General features: G+C 49.0%; 17 non-coding genes across 17 annotated transcripts; 10 read left to right on the top strand and 7 right to left on the bottom strand.

Moving 5' to 3' along the window:
- Window positions 1–2,645: 2,645 nt before the first annotated feature.
- Window positions 2,646–2,728, bottom strand: trnal-cag (transfer RNA leucine (anticodon CAG)). Its single transcript has one exon. It is a non-coding gene; the product is annotated as a tRNA-Leu (tRNA).
- A 279-nt stretch (window positions 2,729–3,007) lies between these two features.
- Window positions 3,008–3,079, top strand: trnam-cau (transfer RNA methionine (anticodon CAU)). The gene has a single exon. It is a non-coding gene; the product is annotated as a tRNA-Met (tRNA).
- Window positions 3,080–3,900: 821 nt separating this feature from the next.
- Window positions 3,901–3,973, top strand: trnak-cuu (transfer RNA lysine (anticodon CUU)). Its single transcript has one exon. It is a non-coding gene; the product is annotated as a tRNA-Lys (tRNA).
- Window positions 3,974–6,756: 2,783 nt separating this feature from the next.
- On the bottom strand, window positions 6,757–6,839 carry trnal-cag (transfer RNA leucine (anticodon CAG)). Its single transcript has one exon. It is a non-coding gene; the product is annotated as a tRNA-Leu (tRNA).
- Window positions 6,840–7,118: 279 nt separating this feature from the next.
- On the top strand, window positions 7,119–7,190 carry trnam-cau (transfer RNA methionine (anticodon CAU)). Its single transcript has one exon. It is a non-coding gene; the product is annotated as a tRNA-Met (tRNA).
- An 821-nt stretch (window positions 7,191–8,011) lies between these two features.
- trnak-cuu (transfer RNA lysine (anticodon CUU)) lies at window positions 8,012–8,084 on the top strand. Its single transcript has one exon. It is a non-coding gene; the product is annotated as a tRNA-Lys (tRNA).
- A 2,783-nt stretch (window positions 8,085–10,867) lies between these two features.
- Window positions 10,868–10,950, bottom strand: trnal-cag (transfer RNA leucine (anticodon CAG)). Its single transcript has one exon. It is a non-coding gene; the product is annotated as a tRNA-Leu (tRNA).
- Window positions 10,951–11,229: 279 nt separating this feature from the next.
- Window positions 11,230–11,301, top strand: trnam-cau (transfer RNA methionine (anticodon CAU)). The gene has a single exon. It is a non-coding gene; the product is annotated as a tRNA-Met (tRNA).
- A 3,677-nt stretch (window positions 11,302–14,978) lies between these two features.
- trnal-cag (transfer RNA leucine (anticodon CAG)) lies at window positions 14,979–15,061 on the bottom strand. Its single transcript has one exon. It is a non-coding gene; the product is annotated as a tRNA-Leu (tRNA).
- Window positions 15,062–15,340: 279 nt separating this feature from the next.
- trnam-cau (transfer RNA methionine (anticodon CAU)) lies at window positions 15,341–15,412 on the top strand. Its single transcript has one exon. It is a non-coding gene; the product is annotated as a tRNA-Met (tRNA).
- Window positions 15,413–19,089: 3,677 nt separating this feature from the next.
- trnal-cag (transfer RNA leucine (anticodon CAG)) lies at window positions 19,090–19,172 on the bottom strand. Its single transcript has one exon. It is a non-coding gene; the product is annotated as a tRNA-Leu (tRNA).
- Window positions 19,173–19,451: 279 nt separating this feature from the next.
- On the top strand, window positions 19,452–19,523 carry trnam-cau (transfer RNA methionine (anticodon CAU)). The gene has a single exon. It is a non-coding gene; the product is annotated as a tRNA-Met (tRNA).
- An 821-nt stretch (window positions 19,524–20,344) lies between these two features.
- trnak-cuu (transfer RNA lysine (anticodon CUU)) lies at window positions 20,345–20,417 on the top strand. Its single transcript has one exon. It is a non-coding gene; the product is annotated as a tRNA-Lys (tRNA).
- A 2,783-nt stretch (window positions 20,418–23,200) lies between these two features.
- On the bottom strand, window positions 23,201–23,283 carry trnal-cag (transfer RNA leucine (anticodon CAG)). Its single transcript has one exon. It is a non-coding gene; the product is annotated as a tRNA-Leu (tRNA).
- A 279-nt stretch (window positions 23,284–23,562) lies between these two features.
- Window positions 23,563–23,634, top strand: trnam-cau (transfer RNA methionine (anticodon CAU)). Its single transcript has one exon. It is a non-coding gene; the product is annotated as a tRNA-Met (tRNA).
- Window positions 23,635–24,455: 821 nt separating this feature from the next.
- Window positions 24,456–24,528, top strand: trnak-cuu (transfer RNA lysine (anticodon CUU)). The gene has a single exon. It is a non-coding gene; the product is annotated as a tRNA-Lys (tRNA).
- A 2,783-nt stretch (window positions 24,529–27,311) lies between these two features.
- trnal-cag (transfer RNA leucine (anticodon CAG)) lies at window positions 27,312–27,394 on the bottom strand. Its single transcript has one exon. It is a non-coding gene; the product is annotated as a tRNA-Leu (tRNA).
- Window positions 27,395–27,671: the final 277 nt, after the last annotated feature.

Genomic DNA, 27,671 nt, shown 5'->3' with positions numbered 1-27,671 from the left:
ATAAATCAAAGGTTCCGCAGATAATCCCTTGGCTCCGGTCACCCGGACGCAGATAGGAGCTGCAGCCATCATAACTTGTATGAAAACTAAGAAGAGCTCCTGTCTATTTACAGTTTCATTTACTCTAGCGTTTCCTTAAACATTGCGTGTACGAAGGCTAAGAAATTGGAGAGCTATTCTAATACAATAACTATTAGGAATCTTTTCGGCATAACAGTTTCACTGTGATTTTGCAGGTAACACGTACGTTGGGAAAACATTTTGAACGCGATCAATAACCGCACTGGAAAAATGTGGGAAAGAAAGGGCGAAAAGCGACTCTTCAACATGTGGAAATATCTTCCTGAGCGGAGCCCTCTTCTCGAAGCTCAACACTCTGCAAGAGTCACTTCTCCCAACTTGCGCCCGCAGGTTTCCGTAGTGTGCCTGCAAAGAGCCATCCGCTTGAGACAGGTGCACCTCCCGATTTCATTGAACTAAGCTAGATGCACAATTTCTAACGCAGCCTTCATCACAATAGACAGTTCATTTCTCGAAAGCTTGTCGTAAAAAAAGGAAACAAAGAACGAAAACGTATAGCTGACAATCTTCTGAAGATGCAGATTCAGCTTTGGGGAAATGGACATTTTATGTATGCAGATGCTTTTCAAGCGCTGGTTTTAGAACGTCGCTGTGCTTCCAGCATCCTTTTCAGCCTTCTAAACTGGCTACCGAGGTGCCGATCACATTGTAAAGCGGTTGAGAGGCCGGAGCTGCTCAAACCGCTCTTGCCGTTTCCCATCAATCAAAAGCACTATGTTGTTTCTTTGTATGGAAAGCTTTTCAAGTCTGGCATCGACACGCACCTTTCCTGAAACGTCCAAAAGGTGAATGCTTCGCAAAGAAATCCAGTCTACCTTCAGGGGGCATGATGTTGAAATCGGAATGAGCCCTGGGTGGGCTTGAAGCAGCAGCTGTTCAGTTAACAGCTGCACAGAAACGCACCCCGCTTGCTTTGTATCATTCGCAAGTTTGTGGTTAAAGAGTAAAAAAGGCTGGAATTCTTCTGCCAGCCGGCAGGATTTCTTCTGCACTCACCCAGAAAAGCCAAGAATTGTATTTCATCTTTCGCAAGCTGTATTTTCCAGGAGGAGAATGAATACTTGCATTAAACTGAATCAAGCCGACAGAGACGCACAGCCGTTGTTTTTCTCCATGGGAAGTTTTTCGTTAAGGAAAAACACCGTTGTCATTTTCTTGCCAGCCGGCGGTATTTCTTGTGCAGCGATGAGCCAGATTTGTATTTCGTATTTCGCAAGTTGTGTGAATTTCTTGAAGTTGAAAGTGAATTCGCTCCAGAAAAGAAATGTCGCTTGAAAGCCGAGGCTGTTTGTTAAACCGCAGGACCTGAGCTTGCGTTCTGTTTCTCATGGCGTTCGCAAAGGCGATTCCTGCCTTTAAAACTGCTGTGTCTGCGACTGAAAGTGGCGTGTGTCGCAGCTTCTAAAGTCTTGTTGACGCTCCTCGATGTTGCTTTCTCTCTGCCTAAGGAAGTTCGATTGTCGCGTCGGAACGGGGAGACCTAATCCTTCCAGCTTTAAGCCACCCTTCAGTCTTCTGAAGGGTGTCCGAGTGCTAGCATGTCATTTGGCTTTTTTTGGGGGGAAGCGGAGAGCGACATTGAAAAAGGTTACCGCCGCCGCCTCGCCCTCCGTGTTAAATGATTGCAAGCCGGCGGCGGCGGCGCTCCCTGTAGTCGTGGCCGAGCGGTTAAGGCGATGGGCTAGAAAGCCATTGGGGTCTCCCCGCGTCGGCTCGAATCCTGCCGACTACGGCGCCCTTCTCCTGTCGCTTCGGCCTGCCCAGAAAAAGGCGGAGTGCCGTTTCTCTCTTCCTGCTTCTTGTACAAACGCTAAATCGCTTGGACCTGCTGCCTTGGAAGTAATGTCTTCAACATCCACCAGTGACATTTCACAGCTGGAAGCACACTGCCACGCTTTTGGCATTGGCATGTCTTGCGCCCTACTTCCAGCCTTTGAAGACCTAAGTATTCAAACTGAAAGAACCGGCTGAATGAGTGTTTGCAGTGCACCAGGAGGAGCAGGGACCATAGCATTGGAGGGGTGAGGATGGCGCAGATGGAAACGTTTTCATGCGCTCCTCTGGGAGGAATGAAAAGAAAAGACGAAACCGGAAACAGTAGTAGCCGCAAGAGGAAGTGTCTTCAAGCGCCAAGCAAGCGCTCCTCGTTAGTATAGTGGTGCGTATCCCCGCCTGTCACGTGGGAGACCAGGGATGGATTGCTTGACGGCGAGCCAGGTTGCTTTTCTCCCATCAGATTCCAACCGCTAATGCTAACGCAGTGTGTGGGAGCTTACATGCTTTTCCTTTCCCGTCTTTTTCGGACGACTATTCCAAAGGGGTAACCTGAAGGAATAGGGGCCTGAAGACACGAGGCATTCTTAAACCAGCACTGGGCTGCACGGCCTTCTGTTGTGATCAGGTTATATTCGAGTCAAAAAGCCAGAGCATCCGCTTCCATCCTATGGAGCACGAGCTAAATCGGAAGAGGCAGGGGATACACCTACGCCTATCGGCGCACGTTCCCTGCGGCAGGCTGCTTCACCCATTTGCACCCGACTGGAGACGGCACTGAGCAAGCTTTTTGTCAGGAGTGGGATTCGAACCCACGCCTCCAGGGGAGACTGCGACCTGAACGCAGCGCCTTAGACCGCTCGGCCATCCTGACGCGGGCCCCCCGTCCCGGGGCGGTCTGATGAGCCACCGCGATCCCACTACGCTCCTCGAGTATCGCACTGTTATTAATACTACAGTGTGACTCCAGCATTAAAATGTTTGGAAAATGTGTCGGCTTTTATAATCCAGTGTAGAGCAGCATGTGATGATTTGTGCTACAACACCAAGCGCTCAAAGTGACGTCTGCGTTTGTCGTTGAAACTTTCAACTCTTTCATCACTTATGTAGGAAATAAAAAGAGCAGTTGTGCGCCACACGCAGAGAGGCCGTCAGCAGAGTGGCGCAGCGGAAGCGTGCTGGGCCCATAACCCAGAGGTCGATGGATCGAAACCATCCTCTGCTACATGTGTCCTATGCACGATTCATAAGCATGCCATTGGGTTAGCAAAGTGCCTTCAAATAGTCTGCATCTCCCTTTCTTTAAATTCTGTCCTGAGTTTCTCTCTCGTGTGTGTTTGTGCAAGCTTGACACTTGCGGGACTCTTTAATCTTCACCAATACGGAGATGACCAAATGTGTCTTCGGTTGTTCTGAGGTCTTTGATAGTTTCTTTGAAAGCTTCAACTGAACCTCGAAATCGAAGCAGTTATGTTTATATTGATTTCTCGCGTTAATCATTACGAACCAGGAACAGCCAGCACACTCGGTCGCATTAGTAATTATGTCACGTCTCTACTTAGCAGAGCATTCAAAGGCCCACTGGAAGTAGTAAAGCACTAAAACACTGCAAAACTGAACTCGGGAAAATCATACTGGGAGCTCTGAGCGATGTCTGCATCCAAGCCATCCAATACGGACTCTGAAACCTTGGAATATCAACACTATGATGCGCTACCTTTTACCTGGAGCAAAACGATGGAATTAGAAGAATGCTTACCGCAGGATACAACTGTGCCGCTGTTATTTGGAGCACGGTTTTCACTTGCATGAAAACTACAGCAGAACGTAGAAGGATGATCACTGAGGAGTCCACGCGGGCATGCTGAGGAGATTGTAGGTCGTACATTTCAATGATTACTGACATTTGCGCTGCTGGAGGTACAGTAATCAACAAAGAACAGGGTGTGCTACTCTCGAATCCGGTCAGCACATGATGAAAAGCCAGGAAGTATACCTTGTCAAATTGCCGTCAACAGGGACAAGTTAACCACCAGCTCCACCGGCGCCCGGCTAGCTCAGTCGGTAGAGCATGAGACTCTTAATCTCAGGGTCGTGGGTTCGAGCCCCACGTTGGGCGGTGCCCGTCTCCTTATTAACAAAGTTTCCCGCTCATCCTTGAACCTCTTACACCTCGATGGTACCGAGCACTGCGTTTTAATGCACAGGTGTGATCAAACCGAGATGAAAAGGGCGTATCTAGCTCCTTGCCCGAGAGATAAATCAAAGGTTCCGCAGATAATCCCTTGGCTCCGGTCACCCGGACGCAGATAGGAGCTGCAGCCATCATAACTTGTATGAAAACTAAGAAGAGCTCCTGTCTATTTACAGTTTCATTTACTCTAGCGTTTCCTTAAACATTGCGTGTACGAAGGCTAAGAAATTGGAGAGCTATTCTAATACAATAACTATTAGGAATCTTTTCGGCATAACAGTTTCACTGTGATTTTGCAGGTAACACGTACGTTGGGAAAACATTTTGAACGCGATCAATAACCGCACTGGAAAAATGTGGGAAAGAAAGGGCGAAAAGCGACTCTTCAACATGTGGAAATATCTTCCTGAGCGGAGCCCTCTTCTCGAAGCTCAACACTCTGCAAGAGTCACTTCTCCCAACTTGCGCCCGCAGGTTTCCGTAGTGTGCCTGCAAAGAGCCATCCGCTTGAGACAGGTGCACCTCCCGATTTCATTGAACTAAGCTAGATGCACAATTTCTAACGCAGCCTTCATCACAATAGACAGTTCATTTCTCGAAAGCTTGTCGTAAAAAAAGGAAACAAAGAACGAAAACGTATAGCTGACAATCTTCTGAAGATGCAGATTCAGCTTTGGGGAAATGGACATTTTATGTATGCAGATGCTTTTCAAGCGCTGGTTTTAGAACGTCGCTGTGCTTCCAGCATCCTTTTCAGCCTTCTAAACTGGCTACCGAGGTGCCGATCACATTGTAAAGCGGTTGAGAGGCCGGAGCTGCTCAAACCGCTCTTGCCGTTTCCCATCAATCAAAAGCACTATGTTGTTTCTTTGTATGGAAAGCTTTTCAAGTCTGGCATCGACACGCACCTTTCCTGAAACGTCCAAAAGGTGAATGCTTCGCAAAGAAATCCAGTCTACCTTCAGGGGGCATGATGTTGAAATCGGAATGAGCCCTGGGTGGGCTTGAAGCAGCAGCTGTTCAGTTAACAGCTGCACAGAAACGCACCCCGCTTGCTTTGTATCATTCGCAAGTTTGTGGTTAAAGAGTAAAAAAGGCTGGAATTCTTCTGCCAGCCGGCAGGATTTCTTCTGCACTCACCCAGAAAAGCCAAGAATTGTATTTCATCTTTCGCAAGCTGTATTTTCCAGGAGGAGAATGAATACTTGCATTAAACTGAATCAAGCCGACAGAGACGCACAGCCGTTGTTTTTCTCCATGGGAAGTTTTTCGTTAAGGAAAAACACCGTTGTCATTTTCTTGCCAGCCGGCGGTATTTCTTGTGCAGCGATGAGCCAGATTTGTATTTCGTATTTCGCAAGTTGTGTGAATTTCTTGAAGTTGAAAGTGAATTCGCTCCAGAAAAGAAATGTCGCTTGAAAGCCGAGGCTGTTTGTTAAACCGCAGGACCTGAGCTTGCGTTCTGTTTCTCATGGCGTTCGCAAAGGCGATTCCTGCCTTTAAAACTGCTGTGTCTGCGACTGAAAGTGGCGTGTGTCGCAGCTTCTAAAGTCTTGTTGACGCTCCTCGATGTTGCTTTCTCTCTGCCTAAGGAAGTTCGATTGTCGCGTCGGAACGGGGAGACCTAATCCTTCCAGCTTTAAGCCACCCTTCAGTCTTCTGAAGGGTGTCCGAGTGCTAGCATGTCATTTGGCTTTTTTTGGGGGGAAGCGGAGAGCGACATTGAAAAAGGTTACCGCCGCCGCCTCGCCCTCCGTGTTAAATGATTGCAAGCCGGCGGCGGCGGCGCTCCCTGTAGTCGTGGCCGAGCGGTTAAGGCGATGGGCTAGAAAGCCATTGGGGTCTCCCCGCGTCGGCTCGAATCCTGCCGACTACGGCGCCCTTCTCCTGTCGCTTCGGCCTGCCCAGAAAAAGGCGGAGTGCCGTTTCTCTCTTCCTGCTTCTTGTACAAACGCTAAATCGCTTGGACCTGCTGCCTTGGAAGTAATGTCTTCAACATCCACCAGTGACATTTCACAGCTGGAAGCACACTGCCACGCTTTTGGCATTGGCATGTCTTGCGCCCTACTTCCAGCCTTTGAAGACCTAAGTATTCAAACTGAAAGAACCGGCTGAATGAGTGTTTGCAGTGCACCAGGAGGAGCAGGGACCATAGCATTGGAGGGGTGAGGATGGCGCAGATGGAAACGTTTTCATGCGCTCCTCTGGGAGGAATGAAAAGAAAAGACGAAACCGGAAACAGTAGTAGCCGCAAGAGGAAGTGTCTTCAAGCGCCAAGCAAGCGCTCCTCGTTAGTATAGTGGTGCGTATCCCCGCCTGTCACGTGGGAGACCAGGGATGGATTGCTTGACGGCGAGCCAGGTTGCTTTTCTCCCATCAGATTCCAACCGCTAATGCTAACGCAGTGTGTGGGAGCTTACATGCTTTTCCTTTCCCGTCTTTTTCGGACGACTATTCCAAAGGGGTAACCTGAAGGAATAGGGGCCTGAAGACACGAGGCATTCTTAAACCAGCACTGGGCTGCACGGCCTTCTGTTGTGATCAGGTTATATTCGAGTCAAAAAGCCAGAGCATCCGCTTCCATCCTATGGAGCACGAGCTAAATCGGAAGAGGCAGGGGATACACCTACGCCTATCGGCGCACGTTCCCTGCGGCAGGCTGCTTCACCCATTTGCACCCGACTGGAGACGGCACTGAGCAAGCTTTTTGTCAGGAGTGGGATTCGAACCCACGCCTCCAGGGGAGACTGCGACCTGAACGCAGCGCCTTAGACCGCTCGGCCATCCTGACGCGGGCCCCCCGTCCCGGGGCGGTCTGATGAGCCACCGCGATCCCACTACGCTCCTCGAGTATCGCACTGTTATTAATACTACAGTGTGACTCCAGCATTAAAATGTTTGGAAAATGTGTCGGCTTTTATAATCCAGTGTAGAGCAGCATGTGATGATTTGTGCTACAACACCAAGCGCTCAAAGTGACGACTGCGTTTGTCGTTGAAACTTTCAACTCTTTCATCACTTATGTAGGAAATAAAAAGAGCAGTTGTGCGCCACACGCAGAGAGGCCGTCAGCAGAGTGGCGCAGCGGAAGCGTGCTGGGCCCATAACCCAGAGGTCGATGGATCGAAACCATCCTCTGCTACATGTGTCCTATGCACGATTCATAAGCATGCCATTGGGTTAGCAAAGTGCCTTCAAATAGTCTGCATCTCCCTTTCTTTAAATTCTGTCCTGAGTTTCTCTCTCGTGTGTGTTTGTGCAAGCTTGACACTTGCGGGACTCTTTAATCTTCACCAATACGGAGATGACCAAATGTGTCTTCGGTTGTTCTGAGGTCTTTGATAGTTTCTTTGAAAGCTTCAACTGAACCTCGAAATCGAAGCAGTTATGTTTATATTGATTTCTCGCGTTAATCATTACGAACCAGGAACAGCCAGCACACTCGGTCGCATTAGTAATTATGTCACGTCTCTACTTAGCAGAGCATTCAAAGGCCCACTGGAAGTAGTAAAGCACTAAAACACTGCAAAACTGAACTCGGGAAAATCATACTGGGAGCTCTGAGCGATGTCTGCATCCAAGCCATCCAATACGGACTCTGAAACCTTGGAATATCAACACTATGATGCGCTACCTTTTACCTGGAGCAAAACGATGGAATTAGAAGAATGCTTACCGCAGGATACAACTGTGCCGCTGTTATTTGGAGCACGGTTTTCACTTGCATGAAAACTACAGCAGAACGTAGAAGGATGATCACTGAGGAGTCCACGCGGGCATGCTGAGGAGATTGTAGGTCGTACATTTCAATGATTACTGACATTTGCGCTGCTGGAGGTACAGTAATCAACAAAGAACAGGGTGTGCTACTCTCGAATCCGGTCAGCACATGATGAAAAGCCAGGAAGTATACCTTGTCAAATTGCCGTCAACAGGGACAAGTTAACCACCAGCTCCACCGGCGCCCGGCTAGCTCAGTCGGTAGAGCATGAGACTCTTAATCTCAGGGTCGTGGGTTCGAGCCCCACGTTGGGCGGTGCCCGTCTCCTTATTAACAAAGTTTCCCGCTCATCCTTGAACCTCTTACACCTCGATGGTACCGAGCACTGCGTTTTAATGCACAGGTGTGATCAAACCGAGATGAAAAGGGCGTATCTAGCTCCTTGCCCGAGAGATAAATCAAAGGTTCCGCAGATAATCCCTTGGCTCCGGTCACCCGGACGCAGATAGGAGCTGCAGCCATCATAACTTGTATGAAAACTAAGAAGAGCTCCTGTCTATTTACAGTTTCATTTACTCTAGCGTTTCCTTAAACATTGCGTGTACGAAGGCTAAGAAATTGGAGAGCTATTCTAATACAATAACTATTAGGAATCTTTTCGGCATAACAGTTTCACTGTGATTTTGCAGGTAACACGTACGTTGGGAAAACATTTTGAACGCGATCAATAACCGCACTGGAAAAATGTGGGAAAGAAAGGGCGAAAAGCGACTCTTCAACATGTGGAAATATCTTCCTGAGCGGAGCCCTCTTCTCGAAGCTCAACACTCTGCAAGAGTCACTTCTCCCAACTTGCGCCCGCAGGTTTCCGTAGTGTGCCTGCAAAGAGCCATCCGCTTGAGACAGGTGCACCTCCCGATTTCATTGAACTAAGCTAGATGCACAATTTCTAACGCAGCCTTCATCACAATAGACAGTTCATTTCTCGAAAGCTTGTCGTAAAAAAAGGAAACAAAGAACGAAAACGTATAGCTGACAATCTTCTGAAGATGCAGATTCAGCTTTGGGGAAATGGACATTTTATGTATGCAGATGCTTTTCAAGCGCTGGTTTTAGAACGTCGCTGTGCTTCCAGCATCCTTTTCAGCCTTCTAAACTGGCTACCGAGGTGCCGATCACATTGTAAAGCGGTTGAGAGGCCGGAGCTGCTCAAACCGCTCTTGCCGTTTCCCATCAATCAAAAGCACTATGTTGTTTCTTTGTATGGAAAGCTTTTCAAGTCTGGCATCGACACGCACCTTTCCTGAAACGTCCAAAAGGTGAATGCTTCGCAAAGAAATCCAGTCTACCTTCAGGGGGCATGATGTTGAAATCGGAATGAGCCCTGGGTGGGCTTGAAGCAGCAGCTGTTCAGTTAACAGCTGCACAGAAACGCACCCCGCTTGCTTTGTATCATTCGCAAGTTTGTGGTTAAAGAGTAAAAAAGGCTGGAATTCTTCTGCCAGCCGGCAGGATTTCTTCTGCACTCACCCAGAAAAGCCAAGAATTGTATTTCATCTTTCGCAAGCTGTATTTTCCAGGAGGAGAATGAATACTTGCATTAAACTGAATCAAGCCGACAGAGACGCACAGCCGTTGTTTTTCTCCATGGGAAGTTTTTCGTTAAGGAAAAACACCGTTGTCATTTTCTTGCCAGCCGGCGGTATTTCTTGTGCAGCGATGAGCCAGATTTGTATTTCGTATTTCGCAAGTTGTGTGAATTTCTTGAAGTTGAAAGTGAATTCGCTCCAGAAAAGAAATGTCGCTTGAAAGCCGTGGCTGTTTGTTAAACCGCAGGACCTGAGCTTGCGTTCTGTTTCTCATGGCGTTCGCAAAGGCGATTCCTGCCTTTAAAACTGCTGTGTCTGCGACTGAAAGTGGCGTGTGTCGCAGCTTCTAAAGTCTTGTTGACGCTCCTCGATGTTGCTTTCTCTCTGCCTAAGGAAGTTCGATTGTCGCGTCGGAACGGGGAGACCTAATCCTTCCAGCTTTAAGCCACCCTTCAGTCTTCTGAAGGGTGTCCGAGTGCTAGCATGTCATTTGGCTTTTTTTGGGGGGAAGCGGAGAGCGACATTGAAAAAGGTTACCGCCGCCGCCTCGCCCTCCGTGTTAAATGATTGCAAGCCGGCGGCGGCGGCGCTCCCTGTAGTCGTGGCCGAGCGGTTAAGGCGATGGGCTAGAAAGCCATTGGGGTCTCCCCGCGTCGGCTCGAATCCTGCCGACTACGGCGCCCTTCTCCTGTCGCTTCGGCCTGCCCAGAAAAAGGCGGAGTGCCGTTTCTCTCTTCCTGCTTCTTGTACAAACGCTAAATCGCTTGGACCTGCTGCCTTGGAAGTAATGTCTTCAACATCCACCAGTGACATTTCACAGCTGGAAGCACACTGCCACGCTTTTGGCATTGGCATGTCTTGCGCCCTACTTCCAGCCTTTGAAGACCTAAGTATTCAAACTGAAAGAACCGGCTGAATGAGTGTTTGCAGTGCACCAGGAGGAGCAGGGACCATAGCATTGGAGGGGTGAGGATGGCGCAGATGGAAACGTTTTCATGCGCTCCTCTGGGAGGAATGAAAAGAAAAGACGAAACCGGAAACAGTAGTAGCCGCAAGAGGAAGTGTCTTCAAGCGCCAAGCAAGCGCTCCTCGTTAGTATAGTGGTGCGTATCCCCGCCTGTCACGTGGGAGACCAGGGATGGATTGCTTGACGGCGAGCCAGGTTGCTTTTCTCCCATCAGATTCCAACCGCTAATGCTAACGCAGTGTGTGGGAGCTTACATGCTTTTCCTTTCCCGTCTTTTTCGGACGACTATTCCAAAGGGGTAACCTGAAGGAATAGGGGCCTGAAGACACGAGGCATTCTTAAACCAGCACTGGGCTGCACGGCCTTCTGTTGTGATCAGGTTATATTCGAGTCAAAAAGCCAGAGCATCCGCTTCCATCCTATGGAGCACGAGCTAAATCGGAAGAGGCAGGGGATACACCTACGCCTATCGGCGCACGTTCCCTGCGGCAGGCTGCTTCACCCATTTGCACCCGACTGGAGACGGCACTGAGCAAGCTTTTTGTCAGGAGTGGGATTCGAACCCACGCCTCCAGGGGAGACTGCGACCTGAACGCAGCGCCTTAGACCGCTCGGCCATCCTGACGCGGGCCCCCCGTCCCGGGGCGGTCTGATGAGCCACCGCGATCCCACTACGCTCCTCGAGTATCGCACTGTTATTAATACTACAGTGTGACTCCAGCATTAAAATGTTTGGAAAATGTGTCGGCTTTTATAATCCAGTGTAGAGCAGCATGTGATGATTTGTGCTACAACACCAAGCGCTCAAAGTGACGTCTGCGTTTGTCGTTGAAACTTTCAACTCTTTCATCACTTATGTAGGAAATAAAAAGAGCAGTTGTGCGCCACACGCAGAGAGGCCGTCAGCAGAGTGGCGCAGCGGAAGCGTGCTGGGCCCATAACCCAGAGGTCGATGGATCGAAACCATCCTCTGCTACATGTGTCCTATGCACGATTCATAAGCATGCCATTGGGTTAGCAAAGTGCCTTCAAATAGTCTGCATCTCCCTTTCTTTAAATTCTGTCCTGAGTTTCTCTCTCGTGTGTGTTTGTGCAAGCTTGACACTTGCGGGACTCTTTAATCTTCACCAATACGGAGATGACCAAATGTGTCTTCGGTTGTTCTGAGGTCTTTGATAGTTTCTTTGAAAGCTTCAACTGAACCTCGAAATCGAAGCAGTTATGTTTATATTGATTTCTCGCGTTAATCATTACGAACCAGGAACAGCCAGCACACTCGGTCGCATTAGTAATTATGTCACGTCTCTACTTAGCAGAGCATTCAAAGGCCCACTGGAAGTAGTAAAGCACTAAAACACTGCAAAACTGAACTCGGGAAAATCATACTGGGAGCTCTGAGCGATGTCTGCATCCAAGCCATCCAATACGGACTCTGAAACCTTGGAATATCAACACTATGATGCGCTACCTTTTACCTGGAGCAAAACGATGGAATTAGAAGAATGCTTACCGCAGGATACAACTGTGCCGCTGTTATTTGGAGCACGGTTTTCACTTGCATGAAAACTACAGCAGAACGTAGAAGGATGATCACTGAGGAGTCCACGCGGGCATGCTGAGGAGATTGTAGGTCGTACATTTCAATGATTACTGACATTTGCGCTGCTGGAGGTACAGTAATCAACAAAGAACAGGGTGTGCTACTCTCGAATCCGGTCAGCACATGATGAAAAGCCAGGAAGTATACCTTGTCAAATTGCCGTCAACAGGGACAAGTTAACCACCAGCTCCACCGGCGCCCGGCTAGCTCAGTCAGTAGAGCATGAGACTCTTAATCTCAGGGTCGTGGGTTCGAGCCCCACGTTGGGCGGTGCCCGTCTCCTTATTAACAAAGTTTCCCGCTCATCCTTGAACCTCTTACACCTCGATGGTACCGAGCACTGCGTTTTAATGCACAGGTGTGATCAAACCGAGATGAAAAGGGCGTATCTAGCTCCTTGCCCGAGAGATAAATCAAAGGTTCCGCAGATAATCCCTTGGCTCCGGTCACCCGGACGCAGATAGGAGCTGCAGCCATCATAACTTGTATGAAAACTAAGAAGAGCTCCTGTCTATTTACAGTTTCATTTACTCTAGCGTTTCCTTAAACATTGCGTGTACGAAGGCTAAGAAATTGGAGAGCTATTCTAATACAATAACTATTAGGAATCTTTTCGGCATAACAGTTTCACTGTGATTTTGCAGGTAACACGTACGTTGGGAAAACATTTTGAACGCGATCAATAACCGCACTGGAAAAATGTGGGAAAGAAAGGGCGAAAAGCGACTCTTCAACATGTGGAAATATCTTCCTGAGCGGAGCCCTCTTCTCGAAGCTCAACACTCTGCAAGAGTCACTTCTCCCAACTTGCGCCCGCAGGTTTCCGTAGTGTGCCTGCAAAGAGCCATCCGCTTGAGACAGGTGCACCTCCCGATTTCATTGAACTAAGCTAGATGCACAATTTCTAACGCAGCCTTCATCACAATAGACAGTTCATTTCTCGAAAGCTTGTCGTAAAAAAAGGAAACAAAGAACGAAAACGTATAGCTGACAATCTTCTGAAGATGCAGATTCAGCTTTGGGGAAATGGACATTTTATGTATGCAGATGCTTTTCAAGCGCTGGTTTTAGAACGTCGCTGTGCTTCCAGCATCCTTTTCAGCCTTCTAAACTGGCTACCGAGGTGCCGATCACATTGTAAAGCGGTTGAGAGGCCGGAGCTGCTCAAACCGCTCTTGCCGTTTCCCATCAATCAAAAGCACTATGTTGTTTCTTTGTATGGAAAGCTTTTCAAGTCTGGCATCGACACGCACCTTTCCTGAAACGTCCAAAAGGTGAATGCTTCGCAAAGAAATCCAGTCTACCTTCAGGGGGCATGATGTTGAAATCGGAATGAGCCCTGGGTGGGCTTGAAGCAGCAGCTGTTCAGTTAACAGCTGCACAGAAACGCACCCCGCTTGCTTTGTATCATTCGCAAGTTTGTGGTTAAAGAGTAAAAAAGGCTGGAATTCTTCTGCCAGCCGGCAGGATTTCTTCTGCACTCACCCAGAAAAGCCAAGAATTGTATTTCATCTTTCGCAAGCTGTATTTTCCAGGAGGAGAATGAATACTTGCATTAAACTGAATCAAGCCGACAGAGACGCACAGCCGTTGTTTTTCTCCATGGGAAGTTTTTCGTTAAGGAAAAACACCGTTGTCATTTTCTTGCCAGCCGGCGGTATTTCTTGTGCAGCGATGAGCCAGATTTGTATTTCGTATTTCGCAAGTTGTGTGAATTTCTTGAAGTTGAAAGTGAATTCGCTCCAGAAAAGAAATGTCGCTTGAAAGCCGAGGCTGTTTGTTAAACCGCAGGACCTGAGCTTGCGTTCTGTTTCTCATGGCGTTCGCAAAGGCGATTCCTGCCTTTAAAACTGCTGTGTCTGCGACTGAAAGTGGCGTGTGTCGCAGCTTCTAAAGTCTTGTTGACGCTCCTCGATGTTGCTTTCTCTCTGCCTAAGGAAGTTCGATTGTCGCGTCGGAACGGGGAGACCTAATCCTTCCAGCTTTAAGCCACCCTTCAGTCTTCTGAAGGGTGTCCGAGTGCTAGCATGTCATTTGGCTTTTTTTGGGGGGAAGCGGAGAGCGACATTGAAAAAGGTTACCGCCGCCGCCTCGCCCTCCGTGTTAAATGATTGCAAGCCGGCGGCGGCGGCGCTCCCTGTAGTCGTGGCCGAGCGGTTAAGGCGATGGGCTAGAAAGCCATTGGGGTCTCCCCGCGTCGGCTCGAATCCTGCCGACTACGGCGCCCTTCTCCTGTCGCTTCGGCCTGCCCAGAAAAAGGCGGAGTGCCGTTTCTCTCTTCCTGCTTCTTGTACAAACGCTAAATCGCTTGGACCTGCTGCCTTGGAAGTAATGTCTTCAACATCCACCAGTGACATTTCACAGCTGGAAGCACACTGCCACGCTTTTGGCATTGGCATGTCTTGCGCCCTACTTCCAGCCTTTGAAGACCTAAGTATTCAAACTGAAAGAACCGGCTGAATGAGTGTTTGCAGTGCACCAGGAGGAGCAGGGACCATAGCATTGGAGGGGTGAGGATGGCGCAGATGGAAACGTTTTCATGCGCTCCTCTGGGAGGAATGAAAAGAAAAGACGAAACCGGAAACAGTAGTAGCCGCAAGAGGAAGTGTCTTCAAGCGCCAAGCAAGCGCTCCTCGTTAGTATAGTGGTGCGTATCCCCGCCTGTCACGTGGGAGACCAGGGATGGATTGCTTGACGGCGAGCCAGGTTGCTTTTCTCCCATCAGATTCCAACCGCTAATGCTAACGCAGTGTGTGGGAGCTTACATGCTTTTCCTTTCCCGTCTTTTTCGGACGACTATTCCAAAGGGGTAACCTGAAGGAATAGGGGCCTGAAGACACGAGGCATTCTTAAACCAGCACTGGGCTGCACGGCCTTCTGTTGTGATCAGGTTATATTCGAGTCAAAAAGCCAGAGCATCCGCTTCCATCCTATGGAGCACGAGCTAAATCGGAAGAGGCAGGGGATACACCTACGCCTATCGGCGCACGTTCCCTGCGGCAGGCTGCTTCACCCATTTGCACCCGACTGGAGACGGCACTGAGCAAGCTTTTTGTCAGGAGTGGGATTCGAACCCACGCCTCCAGGGGAGACTGCGACCTGAACGCAGCGCCTTAGACCGCTCGGCCATCCTGACGCGGGCCCCCCGTCCCGGGGCGGTCTGATGAGCCACCGCGATCCCACTACGCTCCTCGAGTATCGCACTGTTATTAATACTACAGTGTGACTCCAGCATTAAAATGTTTGGAAAATGTGTCGGCTTTTATAATCCAGTGTAGAGCAGCATGTGATGATTTGTGCTACAACACCAAGCGCTCAAAGTGACGTCTGCGTTTGTCGTTGAAACTTTCAACTCTTTCATCACTTATGTAGGAAATAAAAAGAGCAGTTGTGCGCCACACGCAGAGAGGCCGTCAGCAGAGTGGCGCAGCGGAAGCGTGCTGGGCCCATAACCCAGAGGTCGATGGATCGAAACCATCCTCTGCTACATGTGTCCTATGCACGATTCATAAGCATGCCATTGGGTTAGCAAAGTGCCTTCAAATAGTCTGCATCTCCCTTTCTTTAAATTCTGTCCTGAGTTTCTCTCTCGTGTGTGTTTGTGCAAGCTTGACACTTGCGGGACTCTTTAATCTTCACCAATACGGAGATGACCAAATGTGTCTTCGGTTGTTCTGAGGTCTTTGATAGTTTCTTTGAAAGCTTCAACTGAACCTCGAAATCGAAGCAGTTATGTTTATATTGATTTCTCGCGTTAATCATTACGAACCAGGAACAGCCAGCACACTCGGTCGCATTAGTAATTATGTCACGTCTCTACTTAGCAGAGCATTCAAAGGCCCACTGGAAGTAGTAAAGCACTAAAACACTGCAAAACTGAACTCGGGAAAATCATACTGGGAGCTCTGAGCGATGTCTGCATCCAAGCCATCCAATACGGACTCTGAAACCTTGGAATATCAACACTATGATGCGCTACCTTTTACCTGGAGCAAAACGATGGAATTAGAAGAATGCTTACCGCAGGATACAACTGTGCCGCTGTTATTTGGAGCACGGTTTTCACTTGCATGAAAACTACAGCAGAACGTAGAAGGATGATCACTGAGGAGTCCACGCGGGCATGCTGAGGAGATTGTAGGTCGTACATTTCAATGATTACTGACATTTGCGCTGCTGGAGGTACAGTAATCAACAAAGAACAGGGTGTGCTACTCTCGAATCCGGTCAGCACATGATGAAAAGCCAGGAAGTATACCTTGTCAAATTGCCGTCAACAGGGACAAGTTAACCACCAGCTCCACCGGCGCTCGGCTAGCTCAGTCGGTAGAGCATGAGACTCTTAATCTCAGGGTCGTGGGTTCGAGCCCCACGTTGGGCGGTGCCCGTCTCCTTATTAACAAAGTTTCCCGCTCATCCTTGAACCTCTTACACCTCGATGGTACCGAGCACTGCGTTTTAATGCACAGGTGTGATCAAACCGAGATGAAAAGGGCGTATCTAGCTCCTTGCCCGAGAGATAAATCAAAGGTTCCGCAGATAATCCCTTGGCTCCGGTCACCCGGACGCAGATAGGAGCTGCAGCCATCATAACTTGTATGAAAACTAAGAAGAGCTCCTGTCTATTTACAGTTTCATTTACTCTAGCGTTTCCTTAAACATTGCGTGTACGAAGGCTAAGAAATTGGAGAGCTATTCTAATACAATAACTATTAGGAATCTTTTCGGCATAACAGTTTCACTGTGATTTTGCAGGTAACACGTACGTTGGGAAAACATTTTGAACGCGATCAATAACCGCACTGGAAAAATGTGGGAAAGAAAGGGCGAAAAGCGACTCTTCAACATGTGGAAATATCTTCCTGAGCGGAGCCCTCTTCTCGAAGCTCAACACTCTGCAAGAGTCACTTCTCCCAACTTGCGCCCGCAGGTTTCCGTAGTGTGCCTGCAAAGAGCCATCCGCTTGAGACAGGTGCACCTCCCGATTTCATTGAACTAAGCTAGATGCACAATTTCTAACGCAGCCTTCATCACAATAGACAGTTCATTTCTCGAAAGCTTGTCGTAAAAAAAGGAAACAAAGAACGAAAACGTATAGCTGACAATCTTCTGAAGATGCAGATTCAGCTTTGGGGAAATGGACATTTTATGTATGCAGATGCTTTTCAAGCGCTGGTTTTAGAACGTCGCTGTGCTTCCAGCATCCTTTTCAGCCTTCTAAACTGGCTACCGAGGTGCCGATCACATTGTAAAGCGGTTGAGAGGCCGGAGCTGCTCAAACCGCTCTTGCCGTTTCCCATCAATCAAAAGCACTATGTTGTTTCTTTGTATGGAAAGCTTTTCAAGTCTGGCATCGACACGCACCTTTCCTGAAACGTCCAAAAGGTGAATGCTTCGCAAAGAAATCCAGTCTACCTTCAGGGGGCATGATGTTGAAATCGGAATGAGCCCTGGGTGGGCTTGAAGCAGCAGCTGTTCAGTTAACAGCTGCACAGAAACGCACCCCGCTTGCTTTGTATCATTCGCAAGTTTGTGGTTAAAGAGTAAAAAAGGCTGGAATTCTTCTGCCAGCCGGCAGGATTTCTTCTGCACTCACCCAGAAAAGCCAAGAATTGTATTTCATCTTTCGCAAGCTGTATTTTCCAGGAGGAGAATGAATACTTGCATTAAACTGAATCAAGCCGACAGAGACGCACAGCCGTTGTTTTTCTCCATGGGAAGTTTTTCGTTAAGGAAAAACACCGTTGTCATTTTCTTGCCAGCCGGCGGTATTTCTTGTGCAGCGATGAGCCAGATTTGTATTTCGTATTTCGCAAGTTGTGTGAATTTCTTGAAGTTGAAAGTGAATTCGCTCCAGAAAAGAAATGTCGCTTGAAAGCCGAGGCTGTTTGTTAAACCGCAGGACCTGAGCTTGCGTTCTGTTTCTCATGGCGTTCGCAAAGGCGATTCCTGCCTTTAAAACTGCTGTGTCTGCGACTGAAAGTGGCGTGTGTCGCAGCTTCTAAAGTCTTGTTGACGCTCCTCGATGTTGCTTTCTCTCTGCCTAAGGAAGTTCGATTGTCGCGTCGGAACGGGGAGACCTAATCCTTCCAGCTTTAAGCCACCCTTCAGTCTTCTGAAGGGTGTCCGAGTGCTAGCATGTCATTTGGCTTTTTTTGGGGGGAAGCGGAGAGCGACATTGAAAAAGGTTACCGCCGCCGCCTCGCCCTCCGTGTTAAATGATTGCAAGCCGGCGGCGGCGGCGCTCCCTGTAGTCGTGGCCGAGCGGTTAAGGCGATGGGCTAGAAAGCCATTGGGGTCTCCCCGCGTCGGCTCGAATCCTGCCGACTACGGCGCCCTTCTCCTGTCGCTTCGGCCTGCCCAGAAAAAGGCGGAGTGCCGTTTCTCTCTTCCTGCTTCTTGTACAAACGCTAAATCGCTTGGACCTGCTGCCTTGGAAGTAATGTCTTCAACATCCACCAGTGACATTTCACAGCTGGAAGCACACTGCCACGCTTTTGGCATTGGCATGTCTTGCGCCCTACTTCCAGCCTTTGAAGACCTAAGTATTCAAACTGAAAGAACCGGCTGAATGAGTGTTTGCAGTGCACCAGGAGGAGCAGGGACCATAGCATTGGAGGGGTGAGGATGGCGCAGATGGAAACGTTTTCATGCGCTCCTCTGGGAGGAATGAAAAGAAAAGACGAAACCGGAAACAGTAGTAGCCGCAAGAGGAAGTGTCTTCAAGCGCCAAGCAAGCGCTCCTCGTTAGTATAGTGGTGCGTATCCCCGCCTGTCACGTGGGAGACCAGGGATGGATTGCTTGACGGCGAGCCAGGTTGCTTTTCTCCCATCAGATTCCAACCGCTAATGCTAACGCAGTGTGTGGGAGCTTACATGCTTTTCCTTTCCCGTCTTTTTCGGACGACTATTCCAAAGGGGTAACCTGAAGGAATAGGGGCCTGAAGACACGAGGCATTCTTAAACCAGCACTGGGCTGCACGGCCTTCTGTTGTGATCAGGTTATATTCGAGTCAAAAAGCCAGAGCATCCGCTTCCATCCTATGGAGCACGAGCTAAATCGGAAGAGGCAGGGGATACACCTACGCCTATCGGCGCACGTTCCCTGCGGCAGGCTGCTTCACCCATTTGCACCCGACTGGAGACGGCACTGAGCAAGCTTTTTGTCAGGAGTGGGATTCGAACCCACGCCTCCAGGGGAGACTGCGACCTGAACGCAGCGCCTTAGACCGCTCGGCCATCCTGACGCGGGCCCCCCGTCCCGGGGCGGTCTGATGAGCCACCGCGATCCCACTACGCTCCTCGAGTATCGCACTGTTATTAATACTACAGTGTGACTCCAGCATTAAAATGTTTGGAAAATGTGTCGGCTTTTATAATCCAGTGTAGAGCAGCATGTGATGATTTGTGCTACAACACCAAGCGCTCAAAGTGACGTCTGCGTTTGTCGTTGAAACTTTCAACTCTTTCATCACTTATGTAGGAAATAAAAAGAGCAGTTGTGCGCCACACGCAGAGAGGCCGTCAGCAGAGTGGCGCAGCGGAAGCGTGCTGGGCCCATAACCCAGAGGTCGATGGATCGAAACCATCCTCTGCTACATGTGTCCTATGCACGATTCATAAGCATGCCATTGGGTTAGCAAAGTGCCTTCAAATAGTCTGCATCTCCCTTTCTTTAAATTCTGTCCTGAGTTTCTCTCTCGTGTGTGTTTGTGCAAGCTTGACACTTGCGGGACTCTTTAATCTTCACCAATACGGAGATGACCAAATGTGTCTTCGGTTGTTCTGAGGTCTTTGATAGTTTCTTTGAAAGCTTCAACTGAACCTCGAAATCGAAGCAGTTATGTTTATATTGATTTCTCGCGTTAATCATTACGAACCAGGAACAGCCAGCACACTCGGTCGCATTAGTAATTATGTCACGTCTCTACTTAGCAGAGCATTCAAAGGCCCACTGGAAGTAGTAAAGCACTAAAACACTGCAAAACTGAACTCGGGAAAATCATACTGGGAGCTCTGAGCGATGTCTGCATCCAAGCCATCCAATACGGACTCTGAAACCTTGGAATATCAACACTATGATGCGCTACCTTTTACCTGGAGCAAAACGATGGAATTAGAAGAATGCTTACCGCAGGATACAACTGTGCCGCTGTTATTTGGAGCACGGTTTTCACTTGCATGAAAACTACAGCAGAACGTAGAAGGATGATCACTGAGGAGTCCACGCGGGCATGCTGAGGAGATTGTAGGTCGTACATTTCAATGATTACTGACATTTGCGCTGCTGGAGGTACAGTAATCAACAAAGAACAGGGTGTGCTACTCTCGAATCCGGTCAGCACATGATGAAAAGCCAGGAAGTATACCTTGTCAAATTGCCGTCAACAGGGACAAGTTAACCACCAGCTCCACCGGCGCCCGGCTAGCTCAGTCGGTAGAGCATGAGACTCTTAATCTCAGGGTCGTGGGTTCGAGCCCCACGTTGGGCGGTGCCCGTCTCCTTATTAACAAAGTTTCCCGCTCATCCTTGAACCTCTTACACCTCGATGGTACCGAGCACTGCGTTTTAATGCACAGGTGTGATCAAACCGAGATGAAAAGGGCGTATCTAGCTCCTTGCCCGAGAGATAAATCAAAGGTTCCGCAGATAATCCCTTGGCTCCGGTCACCCGGACGCAGATAGGAGCTGCAGCCATCATAACTTGTATGAAAACTAAGAAGAGCTCCTGTCTATTTACAGTTTCATTTACTCTAGCGTTTCCTTAAACATTGCGTGTACGAAGGCTAAGAAATTGGAGAGCTATTCTAATACAATAACTATTAGGAATCTTTTCGGCATAACAGTTTCACTGTGATTTTGCAGGTAACACGTACGTTGGGAAAACATTTTGAACGCGATCAATAACCGCACTGGAAAAATGTGGGAAAGAAAGGGCGAAAAGCGACTCTTCAACATGTGGAAATATCTTCCTGAGCGGAGCCCTCTTCTCGAAGCTCAACACTCTGCAAGAGTCACTTCTCCCAACTTGCGCCCGCAGGTTTCCGTAGTGTGCCTGCAAAGAGCCATCCGCTTGAGACAGGTGCACCTCCCGATTTCATTGAACTAAGCTAGATGCACAATTTCTAACGCAGCCTTCATCACAATAGACAGTTCATTTCTCGAAAGCTTGTCGTAAAAAAAGGAAACAAAGAACGAAAACGTATAGCTGACAATCTTCTGAAGATGCAGATTCAGCTTTGGGGAAATGGACATTTTATGTATGCAGATGCTTTTCAAGCGCTGGTTTTAGAACGTCGCTGTGCTTCCAGCATCCTTTTCAGCCTTCTAAACTGGCTACCGAGGTGCCGATCACATTGTAAAGCGGTTGAGAGGCCGGAGCTGCTCAAACCGCTCTTGCCGTTTCCCATCAATCAAAAGCACTATGTTGTTTCTTTGTATGGAAAGCTTTTCAAGTCTGGCATCGACACGCACCTTTCCTGAAACGTCCAAAAGGTGAATGCTTCGCAAAGAAATCCAGTCTACCTTCAGGGGGCATGATGTTGAAATCGGAATGAGCCCTGGGTGGGCTTGAAGCAGCAGCTGTTCAGTTAACAGCTGCACAGAAACGCACCCCGCTTGCTTTGTATCATTCGCAAGTTTGTGGTTAAAGAGTAAAAAAGGCTGGAATTCTTCTGCCAGCCGGCAGGATTTCTTCTGCACTCACCCAGAAAAGCCAAGAATTGTATTTCATCTTTCGCAAGCTGTATTTTCCAGGAGGAGAATGAATACTTGCATTAAACTGAATCAAGCCGACAGAGACGCACAGCCGTTGTTTTTCTCCATGGGAAGTTTTTCGTTAAGGAAAAACACCGTTGTCATTTTCTTGCCAGCCGGCGGTATTTCTTGTGCAGCGATGAGCCAGATTTGTATTTCGTATTTCGCAAGTTGTGTGAATTTCTTGAAGTTGAAAGTGAATTCGCTCCAGAAAAGAAATGTCGCTTGAAAGCCGAGGCTGTTTGTTAAACCGCAGGACCTGAGCTTGCGTTCTGTTTCTCATGGCGTTCGCAAAGGCGATTCCTGCCTTTAAAACTGCTGTGTCTGCGACTGAAAGTGGCGTGTGTCGCAGCTTCTAAAGTCTTGTTGACGCTCCTCGATGTTGCTTTCTCTCTGCCTAAGGAAGTTCGATTGTCGCGTCGGAACGGGGAGACCTAATCCTTCCAGCTTTAAGCCACCCTTCAGTCTTCTGAAGGGTGTCCGAGTGCTAGCATGTCATTTGGCTTTTTTTGGGGGGAAGCGGAGAGCGACATTGAAAAAGGTTACCGCCGCCGCCTCGCCCTCCGTGTTAAATGATTGCAAGCCGGCGGCGGCGGCGCTCCCTGTAGTCGTGGCCGAGCGGTTAAGGCGATGGGCTAGAAAGCCATTGGGGTCTCCCCGCGTCGGCTCGAATCCTGCCGACTACGGCGCCCTTCTCCTGTCGCTTCGGCCTGCCCAGAAAAAGGCGGAGTGCCGTTTCTCTCTTCCTGCTTCTTGTACAAACGCTAAATCGCTTGGACCTGCTGCCTTGGAAGTAATGTCTTCAACATCCACCAGTGACATTTCACAGCTGGAAGCACACTGCCACGCTTTTGGCATTGGCATGTCTTGCGCCCTACTTCCAGCCTTTGAAGACCTAAGTATTCAAACTGAAAGAACCGGCTGAATGAGTGTTTGCAGTGCACCAGGAGGAGCAGGGACCATAGCATTGGAGGGGTGAGGATGGCGCAGATGGAAACGTTTTCATGCGCTCCTCTGGGAGGAATGAAAAGAAAAGACGAAACCGGAAACAGTAGTAGCCGCAAGAGGAAGTGTCTTCAAGCGCCAAGCAAGCGCTCCTCGTTAGTATAGTGGTGCGTATCCCCGCCTGTCACGTGGGAGACCAGGGATGGATTGCTTGACGGCGAGCCAGGTTGCTTTTCTCCCATCAGATTCCAACCGCTAATGCTAACGCAGTGTGTGGGAGCTTACATGCTTTTCCTTTCCCGTCTTTTTCGGACGACTATTCCAAAGGGGTAACCTGAAGGAATAGGGGCCTGAAGACACGAGGCATTCTTAAACCAGCACTGGGCTGCACGGCCTTCTGTTGTGATCAGGTTATATTCGAGTCAAAAAGCCAGAGCATCCGCTTCCATCCTATGGAGCACGAGCTAAATCGGAAGAGGCAGGGGATACACCTACGCCTATCGGCGCACGTTCCCTGCGGCAGGCTGCTTCACCCATTTGCACCCGACTGGAGACGGCACTGAGCAAGCTTTTTGTCAGGAGTGGGATTCGAACCCACGCCTCCAGGGGAGACTGCGACCTGAACGCAGCGCCTTAGACCGCTCGGCCATCCTGACGCGGGCCCCCCGTCCCGGGGCGGTCTGATGAGCCACCGCGATCCCACTACGCTCCTCGAGTATCGCACTGTTATTAATACTACAGTGTGACTCCAGCATTAAAATGTTTGGAAAATGTGTCGGCTTTTATAATCCAGTGTAGAGCAGCATGTGATGATTTGTGCTACAACACCAAGCGCTCAAAGTGACGTCTGCGTTTGTCGTTGAAACTTTCAACTCTTTCATCACTTATGTAGGAAATAAAAAGAGCAGTTGTGCGCCACACGCAGAGAGGCCGTCAGCAGAGTGGCGCAGCGGAAGCGTGCTGGGCCCATAACCCAGAGGTCGATGGATCGAAACCATCCTCTGCTACATGTGTCCTATGCACGATTCATAAGCATGCCATTGGGTTAGCAAAGTGCCTTCAAATAGTCTGCATCTCCCTTTCTTTAAATTCTGTCCTGAGTTTCTCTCTCGTGTGTGTTTGTGCAAGCTTGACACTTGCGGGACTCTTTAATCTTCACCAATACGGAGATGACCAAATGTGTCTTCGGTTGTTCTGAGGTCTTTGATAGTTTCTTTGAAAGCTTCAACTGAACCTCGAAATCGAAGCAGTTATGTTTATATTGATTTCTCGCGTTAATCATTACGAACCAGGAACAGCCAGCACACTCGGTCGCATTAGTAATTATGTCACGTCTCTACTTAGCAGAGCATTCAAAGGCCCACTGGAAGTAGTAAAGCACTAAAACACTGCAAAACTGAACTCGGGAAAATCATACTGGGAGCTCTGAGCGATGTCTGCATCCAAGCCATCCAATACGGACTCTGAAACCTTGGAATATCAACACTATGATGCGCTACCTTTTACCTGGAGCAAAACGATGGAATTAGAAGAATGCTTACCGCAGGATACAACTGTGCCGCTGTTATTTGGAGCACGGTTTTCACTTGCATGAAAACTACAGCAGAACGTAGAAGGATGATCACTGAGGAGTCCACGCGGGCATGCTGAGGAGATTGTAGGTCGTACATTTCAATGATTACTGACATTTGCGCTGCTGGAGGTACAGTAATCAACAAAGAACAGGGTGTGCTACTCTCGAATCCGGTCAGCACATGATGAAAAGCCAGGAAGTATACCTTGTCAAATTGCCGTCAACAGGGACAAGTTAACCACCAGCTCCACCGGCGCCCGGCTAGCTCAGTCGGTAGAGCATGAGACTCTTAATCTCAGGGTCGTGGGTTCGAGCCCCACGTTGGGCGGTGCCCGTCTCCTTATTAACAAAGTTTCCCGCTCATCCTTGAACCTCTTACACCTCGATGGTACCGAGCACTGCGTTTTAATGCACAGGTGTGATCAAACCGAGATGAAAAGGGCGTATCTAGCTCCTTGCCCGAGAGATAAATCAAAGGTTCCGCAGATAATCCCTTGGCTCCGGTCACCCGGACGCAGATAGGAGCTGCAGCCATCATAACTTGTATGAAAACTAAGAAGAGCTCCTGTCTATTTACAGTTTCATTTACTCTAGCGTTTCCTTAAACATTGCGTGTACGAAGGCTAAGAAATTGGAGAGCTATTCTAATACAATAACTATTAGGAATCTTTTCGGCATAACAGTTTCACTGTGATTTTGCAGGTAACACGTACGTTGGGAAAACATTTTGAACGCGATCAATAACCGCACTGGAAAAATGTGGGAAAGAAAGGGCGAAAAGCGACTCTTCAACATGTGGAAATATCTTCCTGAGCGGAGCCCTCTTCTCGAAGCTCAACACTCTGCAAGAGTCACTTCTCCCAACTTGCGCCCGCAGGTTTCCGTAGTGTGCCTGCAAAGAGCCATCCGCTTGAGACAGGTGCACCTCCCGATTTCATTGAACTAAGCTAGATGCACAATTTCTAACGCAGCCTTCATCACAATAGACAGTTCATTTCTCGAAAGCTTGTCGTAAAAAAAGGAAACAAAGAACGAAAACGTATAGCTGACAATCTTCTGAAGATGCAGATTCAGCTTTGGGGAAATGGACATTTTATGTATGCAGATGCTTTTCAAGCGCTGGTTTTAGAACGTCGCTGTGCTTCCAGCATCCTTTTCAGCCTTCTAAACTGGCTACCGAGGTGCCGATCACATTGTAAAGCGGTTGAGAGGCCGGAGCTGCTCAAACCGCTCTTGCCGTTTCCCATCAATCAAAAGCACTATGTTGTTTCTTTGTATGGAAAGCTTTTCAAGTCTGGCATCGACACGCACCTTTCCTGAAACGTCCAAAAGGTGAATGCTTCGCAAAGAAATCCAGTCTACCTTCAGGGGGCATGATGTTGAAATCGGAATGAGCCCTGGGTGGGCTTGAAGCAGCAGCTGTTCAGTTAACAGCTGCACAGAAACGCACCCCGCTTGCTTTGTATCATTCGCAAGTTTGTGGTTAAAGAGTAAAAAAGGCTGGAATTCTTCTGCCAGCCGGCAGGATTTCTTCTGCACTCACCCAGAAAAGCCAAGAATTGTATTTCATCTTTCGCAAGCTGTATTTTCCAGGAGGAGAATGAATACTTGCATTAAACTGAATCAAGCCGACAGAGACGCACAGCCGTTGTTTTTCTCCATGGGAAGTTTTTCGTTAAGGAAAAACACCGTTGTCATTTTCTTGCCAGCCGGCGGTATTTCTTGTGCAGCGATGAGCCAGATTTGTATTTCGTATTTCGCAAGTTGTGTGAATTTCTTGAAGTTGAAAGTGAATTCGCTCCAGAAAAGAAATGTCGCTTGAAAGCCGAGGCTGTTTGTTAAACCGCAGGACCTGAGCTTGCGTTCTGTTTCTCATGGCGTTCGCAAAGGCGATTCCTGCCTTTAAAACTGCTGTGTCTGCGACTGAAAGTGGCGTGTGTCGCAGCTTCTAAAGTCTTGTTGACGCTCCTCGATGTTGCTTTCTCTCTGCCTAAGGAAGTTCGATTGTCGCGTCGGAACGGGGAGACCTAATCCTTCCAGCTTTAAGCCACCCTTCAGTCTTCTGAAGGGTGTCCGAGTGCTAGCATGTCATTTGGCTTTTTTTGGGGGGAAGCGGAGAGCGACATTGAAAAAGGTTACCGCCGCCGCCTCGCCCTCCGTGTTAAATGATTGCAAGCCGGCGGCGGCGGCGCTCCCTGTAGTCGTGGCCGAGCGGTTAAGGCGATGGGCTAGAAAGCCATTGGGGTCTCCCCGCGTCGGCTCGAATCCTGCCGACTACGGCGCCCTTCTCCTGTCGCTTCGGCCTGCCCAGAAAAAGGCGGAGTGCCGTTTCTCTCTTCCTGCTTCTTGTACAAACGCTAAATCGCTTGGACCTGCTGCCTTGGAAGTAATGTCTTCAACATCCACCAGTGACATTTCACAGCTGGAAGCACACTGCCACGCTTTTGGCATTGGCATGTCTTGCGCCCTACTTCCAGCCTTTGAAGACCTAAGTATTCAAACTGAAAGAACCGGCTGAATGAGTGTTTGCAGTGCACCAGGAGGAGCAGGGACCATAGCATTGGAGGGGTGAGGATGGCGCAGATGGAAACGTTTTCATGCGCTCCTCTGGGAGGAATGAAAAGAAAAGACGAAACCGGAAACAGTAGTAGCCGCAAGAGGAAGTGTCTTCAAGCGCCAAGCAAGCGCTCCTCGTTAGTATAGTGGTGCGTATCCCCGCCTGTCACGTGGGAGACCAGGGATGGATTGCTTGACGGCGAGCCAGGTTGCTTTTCTCCCATCAGATTCCAACCGCTAATGCTAACGCAGTGTGTGGGAGCTTACATGCTTTTCCTTTCCCGTCTTTTTCGGACGACTATTCCAAAGGGGTAACCTGAAGGAATAGGGGCCTGAAGACACGAGGCATTCTTAAACCAGCACTGGGCTGCACGGCCTTCTGTTGTGATCAGGTTATATTCGAGTCAAAAAGCCAGAGCATCCGCTTCCATCCTATGGAGCACGAGCTAAATCGGAAGAGGCAGGGGATACACCTACGCCTATCGGCGCACGTTCCCTGCGGCAGGCTGCTTCACCCATTTGCACCCGACTGGAGACGGCACTGAGCAAGCTTTTTGTCAGGAGTGGGATTCGAACCCACGCCTCCAGGGGAGACTGCGACCTGAACGCAGCGCCTTAGACCGCTCGGCCATCCTGACGCGGGCCCCCCGTCCCGGGGCGGTCTGATGAGCCACCGCGATCCCACTACGCTCCTCGAGTATCGCACTGTTATTAATACTACAGTGTGACTCCAGCATTAAAATGTTTGGAAAATGTGTCGGCTTTTATAATCCAGTGTAGAGCAGCATGTGATGATTTGTGCTACAACACCAAGCGCTCAAAGTGACGTCTGCGTTTGTCGTTGAAACTTTCAACTCTTTCATCACTTATGTAGGAAATAAAAAGAGCAGTTGTGCGCCACACGCAGAGAGGCCG

Source organism: Lepisosteus oculatus, unplaced genomic scaffold (genome assembly GCF_040954835.1).
Source record: "Lepisosteus oculatus isolate fLepOcu1 unplaced genomic scaffold, fLepOcu1.hap2 HAP2_SCAFFOLD_75, whole genome shotgun sequence".
NCBI classification, from domain to species: Eukaryota; Metazoa; Chordata; class Actinopteri; order Semionotiformes; family Lepisosteidae; genus Lepisosteus; species Lepisosteus oculatus.
Note: the sequence above shows the minus strand (reverse complement) of the source record. Positions and strands in the feature narration are given on the sequence as shown.